This window comes from Pyxicephalus adspersus, chromosome 8, assembly GCF_032062135.1.
Source record: "Pyxicephalus adspersus chromosome 8, UCB_Pads_2.0, whole genome shotgun sequence".
NCBI lineage: Eukaryota > Metazoa > Chordata > Amphibia > Anura > Pyxicephalidae > Pyxicephalus > Pyxicephalus adspersus.
The window spans coordinates 16,152,569-16,162,767 of record NC_092865.1 but is presented as its reverse complement, the minus strand read 5'-3'; the positions used below and the strand labels follow the sequence as shown (position 1 = coordinate 16,162,767).

The following is a 10,199-nucleotide window of genomic DNA, read 5'->3' as shown; positions in this document are numbered from 1 at the left end:
TATAAATATATATAAATATATATATATATATATATATATATATATATATATATATATAGTGGGAAGGCTATAGAGCAGTGTTTCTCAAACAGGGTACCTTCAGAAGTTGCTAAGGGTTCTGTGAGCAATGAGCAAATTTTGCTTCTCAGGTCAGTTTAACTAACAGCAATGATCTTTTTGGCTATCTGTAAAGGTGATATTCTTCCCAATGACCGCCACACTAATGTATTGCAAGCAGGGGTTTTTGTTATTATGTCAGGGGTTCCCTAAATACCTGAAAGTTATTTTAAGGGTTCCCTGTGTTAGAAAGGTCTAGGAAGACTGCTATGGTCTCTCCAAATGTTCTCCTTATCTACCTGTCCTAAGTCATCTAGGTCATATTGAAACCACCGGATCACTCAGGCAATGAGCATTTTTAGTATGAGAAGTTATCAAGAGAATCTTCAGAAGTCAGCAATGGCCACTTACCCCTCACCTCAATGACAGGTACATTTACCATATATCTGTCAAACATACATACACATACACGTTTATTGCAGAATGAACAGATATACAAATGCACCCACAGATCAATGGCACCCTTGATTTTTTTTCCGACTGAAAACATAGTTCAAGATTTTAACAGTATACTTTTTCCCTACATGTTGTATTTGTAGACTCCATAGGTCTAAACTTTCGTCTTACAAATTAATACAAATCGGCAAACCTATAGAGCAGAAAGCGTTCTCGTAAGTCGGGTCAGCGTTTCGGCTGACTTATTGAACCTGAGCGGGTTTTTTTTCAGAGTCTGGGAAGAAACAAAGCTGCAGATTTCAGTTGGCTTTATCTAAATTGCTTTTAGTTAGTCAGCATTGATTGCCGCTGATCTGTTTTATAACAGTGAATGATTCTGTTGAGTAACAACCAATAGACGGAAGGTAAAGGGGATCACAATCCTCACTTTATAAATATTTAAAGAACAATACACAACCATGACAGTAATAAGATTGTTCTTAGTTTTTTTTTAAGTGTTTATGCTGTCAATGGGTGTGGAGGCTGCTGGCAGTTTTCACTATCACTGGCTGAACACTAGAGAGCAGCAGAGAGACCGCAATGTCAGCTTTCTTCCTACGGGAAAACTCTTTGTCCCACAATTCCATGCATTAGCACATTGCAGCACATGTGTGTTTTGAAGGTGCACCGGTGCATCAAAGGTTATTGGCACCAACACAAGTGGCAGAAATGGGCCCTCTATTTTACTCACAGGACACCACAGTCATCCATTGATCTATTTCTGTTGGATGTATTGAGAGCAACCATGAATTAAAGTAAATCTGATACAAATCTGAGCAATTGAAACTCATCCTATGATCAAAAAATACATAAACAGAGAATATACTAATGGGAGGTGCATATGAAAACAATCAGTGGTTCTAAAGGGATTGGAAACTCAAGTGTTAGGCAAATCTTCACTTTACCGCAATAGTTGAGCTTGACTCCTCCCCATTTTGAATCCCAAGCTCCTCATTGGTTTCTCGTAGTGCTGAGCAGCATCACTGACCAATAGAATATTAATTGGAATGATTGATCTGTTACAGAAAAAGTTAATTTACACCCAGTTGCCTGAATCATGGACCTCTTAATGGTTTGGATGCGGTTTTCACCAAAGCTAACCTCTGATTAGATATTTTTCATCATCGGCTCTGTATAAATAATCCAAGTTTGTGACAGGTTTATTTGAAACCCTTTGTCTCTACAGGCGGCCTCTGAGGTTCTGTCTAGATCCCAAGTACAATGTTCCTAAAAAGTAATATGAAAGACATCAGAGGCTCAAACATGAAATGGACTGACCATAATTATAGTTACTGTGACCACAACAGCATTCTATTAAAAAAATAAAGGTTTTAAAGCTTACACAGAAAACCGCATGTAGATCAAATTAAAGGATAATTTTGAGACTTTCCAAACACAGACGAGTAATGTGTGGGAAATGCTGGGTTGAAGGATTGGAAAAGATATTGGTTGACCAAACGAGCCTATGCCGTACATCGTTTTTTTTAATCTAAAGCGACTTTTAAGATGAATGCATATTGCAGTAACAAATCTAAATCAAAACTTCTGAGGGGTTATTGAACAATAAAAGTACCTGACTGATTTCAAAACTCTCCTTTTTATCAAAGCTAATTAATTATATAAGCTGTCTGATATAGATTTTTGGGTGCCCTCTACTGGCAGGAAAAAGGAAGATGAAACATTATTATGAAACATATGCCTAAAAAATAGAACCATATGGTAAAACATATATTAGCACACCGAAAAGCTTTAAAATGTATAAGTGTAGAAGCAGGAACGAACTGCACAATGATCGCCTAAAATGTGATTATTTAATTTTCAAGTAAAGGTAACTGCAGCATAAATGATAAAAGAAAGACAAAACTCATATGGGGGGGGGGGGGGTATAAAAAAGGATAAAGCCCCTCCCCACAGAATTAGTGCGCAGAGCCTCCTGAGATACTCTTGTCACGCATTCCAAGAAGCTTCTGGCTGCTTCTTCTGCATATGCCAGATCTCAAGCATGTGCAGGGGGAGCTTTTTCTTCAATGGGAGAAACAAAATGCTGATCTTACGCATGCGCAGTTAGATCGGCACTCTTTTTTTTCTCCATTTACTGCAGGCTACGTCACCCAATCTCGATGCCTGCACAGTGTGAGATTGGGTGATGTAGGCAGAGGAAGGGGAAAAAAGATGGCAGCGCCCATCGCTTTCCCCTGCTCCGGAACAAAGACGGATGACAGGATGGCGCAGGAACCAATCCATGAAACCTCCGCAGGGATCTTCAGAAATAAAAGTGAGTGAGTTTTTTCTGTTTTTAGCCCTTTTTTATATGTTATAAATATAGCTCACATTATGGAGGGTGGTGTAAACATAAATAATATGGTCAAAAGTGTAACTATCATGTCTATCTGAGCTTGTTGGATGTCCCATTCCTACTGCATTTGTCAAGTCAGGTAGTCAGATCATGTTCTTATTTATACCACAGGTGTTCAGTACGGATAAGGTCCAGGTTTAGGGTAGGTCACTCACGTTCTACCACATTATAGTGGTCAAACTATCAAGCTGACCCTATACACAGGGGCACATTCACAACAGAAGAGAAAAGGACCCCCCCCCAAAATTGTTGCAACAAAGTGTGAAGCTTATTGTCTAAAATACCTTTATATACTGTGGATCTAACATCACCTGTAACTAGAAATTGGAGAACTAGAAATGTTTGCTGCTCAGAAAAGTTAAAATACACCTCCACCACCTGATCATCTTCCACTTTATTGTCAATGAAATTACCCTGACAGGTCCTGGAGCAGCCATTACATGGGGAGTTTTACACCGACAAGGTGTTTAGCCCTTACACACCCCACTGCCTCGGCCCAGGCAGATATTACAGTCTACACAGAGATTTCCTTTTGTGTTCCTGAGAATCAGATTTTTATGCTTAGGGTTTAAATACTTTGTGGTAACATTTCACAGGCCTGCCGGGACTCTTAAAGATTATGATACACTTTCTTTCACCCCTATAAAATCTGTTTTATGAGGCTAAATAGGGACCTCCGTCTATAAAAACAACAATAGGGGCATTAGAGGGAGGACTGAGATTTCCCATCCAAGCAGAGGACAGGCATTCATCACAGTCAATGTCATGCAAGGTGATTTTGGGGTTTATTATAGTGGAATTGTCTACGATACAACTATTATTATATAAAACAGGATGTATTATTAGGCAATTAAATAAAAATACACATGGTAAACTCTCTGTGTCTCTCCCAGAATAAATATATAGTTTATATGCTTTATATTAGGCGCCCATCTTTAATTTTAATTTAGTTTTGTGTAGAGCAGTGAAGGTGCTATGGTGTTCTTTTTTCCTCACTAGGGGGATTTCCCTTCACTTCCTATTCCTAATATGCATCGGAACAAATCATCAGAAAAAGTTTTCATCCCACAAAAGTGGTCCGCAGAACAGATGGCCCCACTTAAAGACTTTCATCTTACCTATTGCTCTAATAACATTGCAAAATGTTGGGTTTCCCATAACCTATTAGGTGAAAATAGCAGACAATTACGTGGGACACAGACTTTATTACAACTTAACAATAAGGCTTAATGCTGTTTCACACCCACGGTGTCAGCAGCTCCCAAGCAAAAGGCAAAATGCAGCTAGGTTCCTCTAAGAGGCAAACCACACCACAGGTAACCAGATTTGAACCAAAATATTTGGCCCAAATCTTCGGACAGCAGCCCCCATGGCCAAAAGGGACGTGTCATTTTTTTGGGGAACCACGAGGCGATCTGCCACAGCTGTGTGCAAAAAATAGTTCCAAGGCTCTCCTGTTCACTTGAATGGGAGAGGTTGGGACTATGGTTGAGCCCATACCAGAGAGATAAAGGAGGCTCTCTGCTAAATTCATAGAATGAAGATGTTTAGGTAAAAGCTGCTTCATCCCTATGGGACATACCGTACGTGCGCAGTAATGACCAGTAAGGACACAGTATTGCTTAGAACAATTCAAACAAAGCTGTGGCCCAAGCAAAGCATGCCTATAATATAAAAGCGTGTTACTTATAGCAAATCTTCAGTGAAGGAGCAGTAATGGAGTGGCCATCTCTCTGGTCTCTCTACTCCTCACGGCATGTTCCTTGTCAGCACATTGGCAGTACTGTCCCTCCCTCTCCCAGTCTGCTATATACGAAAGTGCAAAAGGATATAAAATATGTAGAACGCATGTATTTACACTGCTTAATAATTACCTGGAAGTAATCTTTAACCATTAAATCTCCATGAATTGGATACAAACTGCATTGATCAAGAAAAACTATTACACCAAATCCTTCCAACCCTGCCAAGACCTTACAGCAATGGTGGTCAATTCTCATGATATAGGAGACCTATATAGGCACTACTGTCTGCAAGGACCCTAAAGGCTGCAGAAAAAGTGCCAAAGGTGTGGCCCTGGAGCTCTAGGCACAAATTCTCAATGCAAACCAAACCAATTTCTTGAATAAATAAGCATGTGATAACTTTGAGCACCTCTATCTCCGGGTCACTGACATCCATGCACGTCTGTGCACTTAAACTCTCATATTGGTTTGCTAACGGACAAATTCTTGGACACCAACACACCAACACATTGGTCACAGGTGCTTCCGGAACTGATGTTTTTCAGCCAGGCTGCCCTCGGCTAAATTAACAGCAGCTGGGGTACATGATGCACTCAAGCCATTGGAATCCGCCAGCAAAAAAAGAAAAAAAAGCCTTTCAAAAGCAGCAGATAGCGAAAGTCAAAGATTTGCCGTGGAATGCTTCCTCTTGCCAAATGAAGCTGACAAAAGCCAAACCGTTTTGGGGTTTTTATTGCAGTAGTAAGATTCCTGTTTATTAGTTTATTTTACTGGGTCTGGAAGAACACGCCGAAAAGAAAGATCCCAATATTGTTCCAGCACACAAACTTCACATCTAACAGATCATTAGTGTCCTAGAGCTGGCAGAGGAAGTAACACACATGGTGGGGTGCATATGAGACTGGCTTGCTGCTCAGATCGCTGACAAGTCTTTTTTAAAGTTACGTAGGCAAGAGGAAAAAACAGATATATATATGTGTAGATTTGGCAAATGCAGGTTAGGACTTATTACCTCCAAAAAACTATTTTCCTCCTTTTTTATATACTTTTATATACAAAAAATGTATTCCTAAATCCTCCACTGTTTGCTGCCTGCTACCTTTTATAAAATTGTATACATACATTTTTTGCTTGGGGTGTCTGGTCTTATCTTATAAAGTAATTGAGTCTTCTTCCACTGGCAGCTAATGAGCCTTGTATAGTTCAGAGAATGCTGGTGCATGATAAATCGGCGGAATTCTCCTTTAAGACCAGGGTAACATTAAGGCACAGTCCTCGTGGGTGGGTCCTTTACACCTTCAAGTTTGGGAAATTAGCTGCAATAAAGCATGCTCATTGGGAACCAGGCTCATTGGGAAATGAAGGGTGAAGAAGCCCTAGAATAATCATCTTCAGTATAACATCATTTAATTATTTATATTATCATGTCAATCTATTTACCAGCAGCAAAAAAATCTCTGTCTGCTTTCACCTAGCATGTGGTTTTCATCATAAATACATCACAATATCATCACATTTGTGATCCTTCACAAACTACATTTTCCCAGCATCTGAATAACTTGGAAATAGTTTTCCCTGTTGGCAATCAAACAAATGTCAACCGATCAACAAAATATCATCTTAGTGAGAATTGAAAGTATTGTCACGGAACACAGTCGCACAATTATTTCTTAATCTGAATTTCACATTCTAAAACCTTTCCACGGCAGTGACTGGGAGGCTGTGGTTCTCTGAGAACTGGCAGCAGCTTGGAACGAGAACCTCATTGCCGGATCACTTGCAAAGTTTTTATGATTTTGGCAGTCAGCAGCTTTTTTTTTCTTTAGAGAGAGAGGAAATTTGCCTTTTTTTCTCTCTGTTGAAGAAGTGTAAAGTTTTGCTTTTTTATTTTCAGTGGAATTTTAGAAGAGATTTTTTAAAGTTTATAATATTAAAATACTTAAAGGTTATTAAAACAATGCAGACAATGCAACTAGTATAAGGGACTTCTTTCAAACATATATAAGTTTGAAAGCTTTATTTTATTATGCCTATTATATATGTTATTATAGAAAAAAATATATATGTACATGTAATAAATCATCCATAGCATTGCCATATGTGCTTAAAGGAATCTAAACTATATTGCAAAAGGTACATGCAATGTTCCTGCTGCAAAAAAAAATACCTTTTCCTGCTTGATTGCATCCGTCCCTGTTCAGTCCTGGGTGCCATCTTCTTTTTTTATATTCTTTTTGGTTTTTGATCTTTGATCTTTGGCCATCTTGATTGTCTGGGCCAGAATGACGTAACTCCTGCACAAGCACAGGGGTATTTATTCCATCCCAGCAAGCCGGATTGTGCAGCTCAGGTTTTTTTTTCTTACAAATGAAGACAGCGATCAGGCAGGTAAGTATATTTAATTGCAAGAGGGATATCACCTGTCCCATTTTGTGTATTATAACCTAAAACCAAAAATGTAACATGTTTCAGCTTACCAGTCATTGCATGTGGTGGCTGCATTGGTTTTCCTTTTTGATCTTTTTTTCTTTATGTTTGCCTGGTGGTTCTGCTACTCCTGTCCTAGGGTGCCAATACTCACTTGTACTGCTAAGCCAAGACAACAAAAACAAGATAGGACTATGAAACTCCATCCCTCTCTTGTTGGGTGTGATAACCATCAGCGCAGGCAGTGATTACAAAAAATGATTAGCTTACTAGAATTTGTCAGGATCAGCATATGCTTTTTTAATGGTTCAAATGGGGCCAAATAGGGGGATTATTTGTAGAGGTTCAAATATACTTTAAATGAAGAACAACAGATTTTATGTCCTGGGGTCACAATGGTCAACCACCCTACTTTATATATAAAGGATCAATGTTGCCACCCAAGAACATCAGTACAGAACTTGATGTCCAATGGGGTCACTTCTGTACAGTCCATGCAAATAGAGCAACTACATTTATTTCAATTGCAAGAATGGTAGGTCCAATCTGCTACCCTGCCTAGAGTTTCTTCTTCAAATTCTTCCTTCTCTAGTTCTTTTTTTATGTGAAAAAGGAATAATTTAAATATCAATAATTCTTGCACTTGTTCTTTACGCTCATTATCTGCACTACCCTGAACTTTGCAAGCAATGCACAAACTAGGCAGTCCATAGTCTTTAATGGCTAAGTAGCCTAAAACAAAGCTTCTTTCACAACTTGCAGCTGGACTTGCCTCTCAAGAACCCCATCAACACATTTAGAAGGTGACAACATTTCAAAGTGCTGTCATGATCCACTCTAATGATTTGTACCTTCAGTTATGTGTTTAAAAGCCCATAAAGGAGGAATTAGTCCACAGTTAGTAAATTACCACATATTTCTTGCCAAGTCATGCTCACAATGTTTCTAGCAACCGTCGACATGAAATATACAAGATTAATTACACATCGATTAGCCAGTGTCCAACACCTGAGAGACAAAAGTCTGACTGTCTGATGTTCCGAACCTCTGACCTCACACCTCTGTCTTGTACAGACGGAAAGCATGATAAATGCTTGGCCAAAGTTTCTAGATCTTGCAGAATCTGTTGCAATGTGTTGATGGAGAAATAAAAATGATATTATGATTGCAAACACATATTCCTTGCTGAGCTGGTTTCTACAGTGGCTTAGCAACAAATCTAGGACCAAATAAAAAATTAGTCTGACCACGAAGGAAATGATAAATTGATGAAGATCTTGGGCCAAGGGATTTTGGATCTTCAGTAGAGGTACAGTTATTCCCTATTGACAAAGCTTTAGGACTTATCCTGGGAAGTTTTTTTTTGGAATTGTTCCTGAATATGAATGTTTATTGTCACACTTTGAAAGCCTTGAATTCTGTTTTACATTCCCAAAGGTTGGGGACTGGGAAATGGGTTCCAGGGTAGGTCCAAGGTCCTGCATGTAATGCAGTACATGCCACACTGCATGTGTATGTGTTAATTATTTTTACATTACATGTATCTTGGTAGCTGCAGAGAGAAGAATTAGGGGCATTACAGATTTTCAACCATGGTTCCAACAGCTATCATTTAAGTAAATGGAAAAGTTGGGAATCATTTTTGTATGGGACTGCAGCAGATTGTAATGAGGTTCAAAAAATGACAAATTGCTTTTGACCTTGCAGTTGTTCTTGATTCAAGCTGCAGCTATAGCCACATATATTGGCTATAGCTCTACGTGCAATGTAGTTAGCTTCTCCCCAGCACACAGCAAATGTTTTAAAACTATGGTTCTTGGTAGGTATTCCAATAATTTTGCCTCCTTGTTGGGTTTTTCTACTTGCTGATCGGCACATGTATTCAGGGGAAAGTGAACGTGTCAAAAAATTGCACCGGGGCCGATACTTTTGTGGCAATGCTACTGCCTAAATAGTCCACATTACATCAAGTTGTAATTGTAAATTTAAAAAAAAGTATTATTTTTAATATTTCTGTTACAAAAAACATCTTTGAATTTAAAGGTATTTAAAGTTAACTTTTTTTAAGGTATTTGAAGTCAACCTGTGCAAACCTGAAGTGGATGCAAGTGCCACAAGGTTTCTTAAAGTGCACCCTAGGTATAAATGCAGCGGCTCCAATGGTGGACAGCTCAGAGTTTTCCCCAGCCATGCCATCCTTTAGGCCCATGTTACCATGCCTTCTATTTTATTAACGGCATATCTAAACATTTTGGAACTAAGTTTGCTCACTGTACAATGCAAGCATTGTACATTTGTTGTACATTTATTGGGCTAGCAGAGTTTGCTACCATTATCAAATGGGTACACCAACACAGAACAGTGAAATAAAACCAAAAATCATTGCTGAGCCACTGCAAACTGTACAAACTTTAATTACAAGTGCCCCTTTTCATTGCTGTGTAACTTGGCCCATACGGAGACTTTGAATTAAATTTGGCACAATTGATTGTGCTCTAAGCCAGAGGAAATTTTCTTAATTAAAGAAAAACCTCTTTGCTTTTTTCTGTTTGGTTTACAGTATAAAATGTTTATTTTAGTTTTTAGGGTATCTTGAAATAGTAAAGGAAATAGACTTCACTGACCTATTCCATGTACTTATAAAATGTCAGTCCAACATTCACTTAATGCGTACCTTTGTGAAGTTTGTGCTCCTGCCTTTGCGGTGACATCATTACAGCTGGCGGAGGTGAAGCAGAACAAGGGGGTACGCTACTGTAAATCAGGTCACTATGCTACGAGATGATCGTCCTAACAGGTTTCTCATCACTTTTTCCTGAAGCTTTTATATGGTAGCTGTTTAATTAATGAATGGAAAATAAGACACATTTTGGCCATGTTTTGCAACGCCCAATGGGAGCCAAACTGTTTTTTTTTGCTATTGCTTTAAATAGACTGAAAAAGAGAAAATAGTATTGTCAAATTTTCATTGCTATCTGTGAACCCACTTTACCCTGAGGGACATGAATTAGGGGAGCAGTTGTCACTGGGACATGAGGATAGAGATTCACTTTTTCATTAGTAAACCATATGGTTATCCACTCTCTGGAGCACAGCAAACAGGTGCTATGCACCAAACA

General features: G+C 38.7%; 1 protein-coding gene across 1 annotated transcript in view; it reads left to right on the top strand.

Annotated features, from left to right (window-relative positions):
• Positions 1–10,199, top strand: part of TRABD2B (TraB domain containing 2B) — a 179,652-nt gene that overhangs the window by 135,681 nt on the left and 33,772 nt on the right. The window lies entirely within an intron of this gene.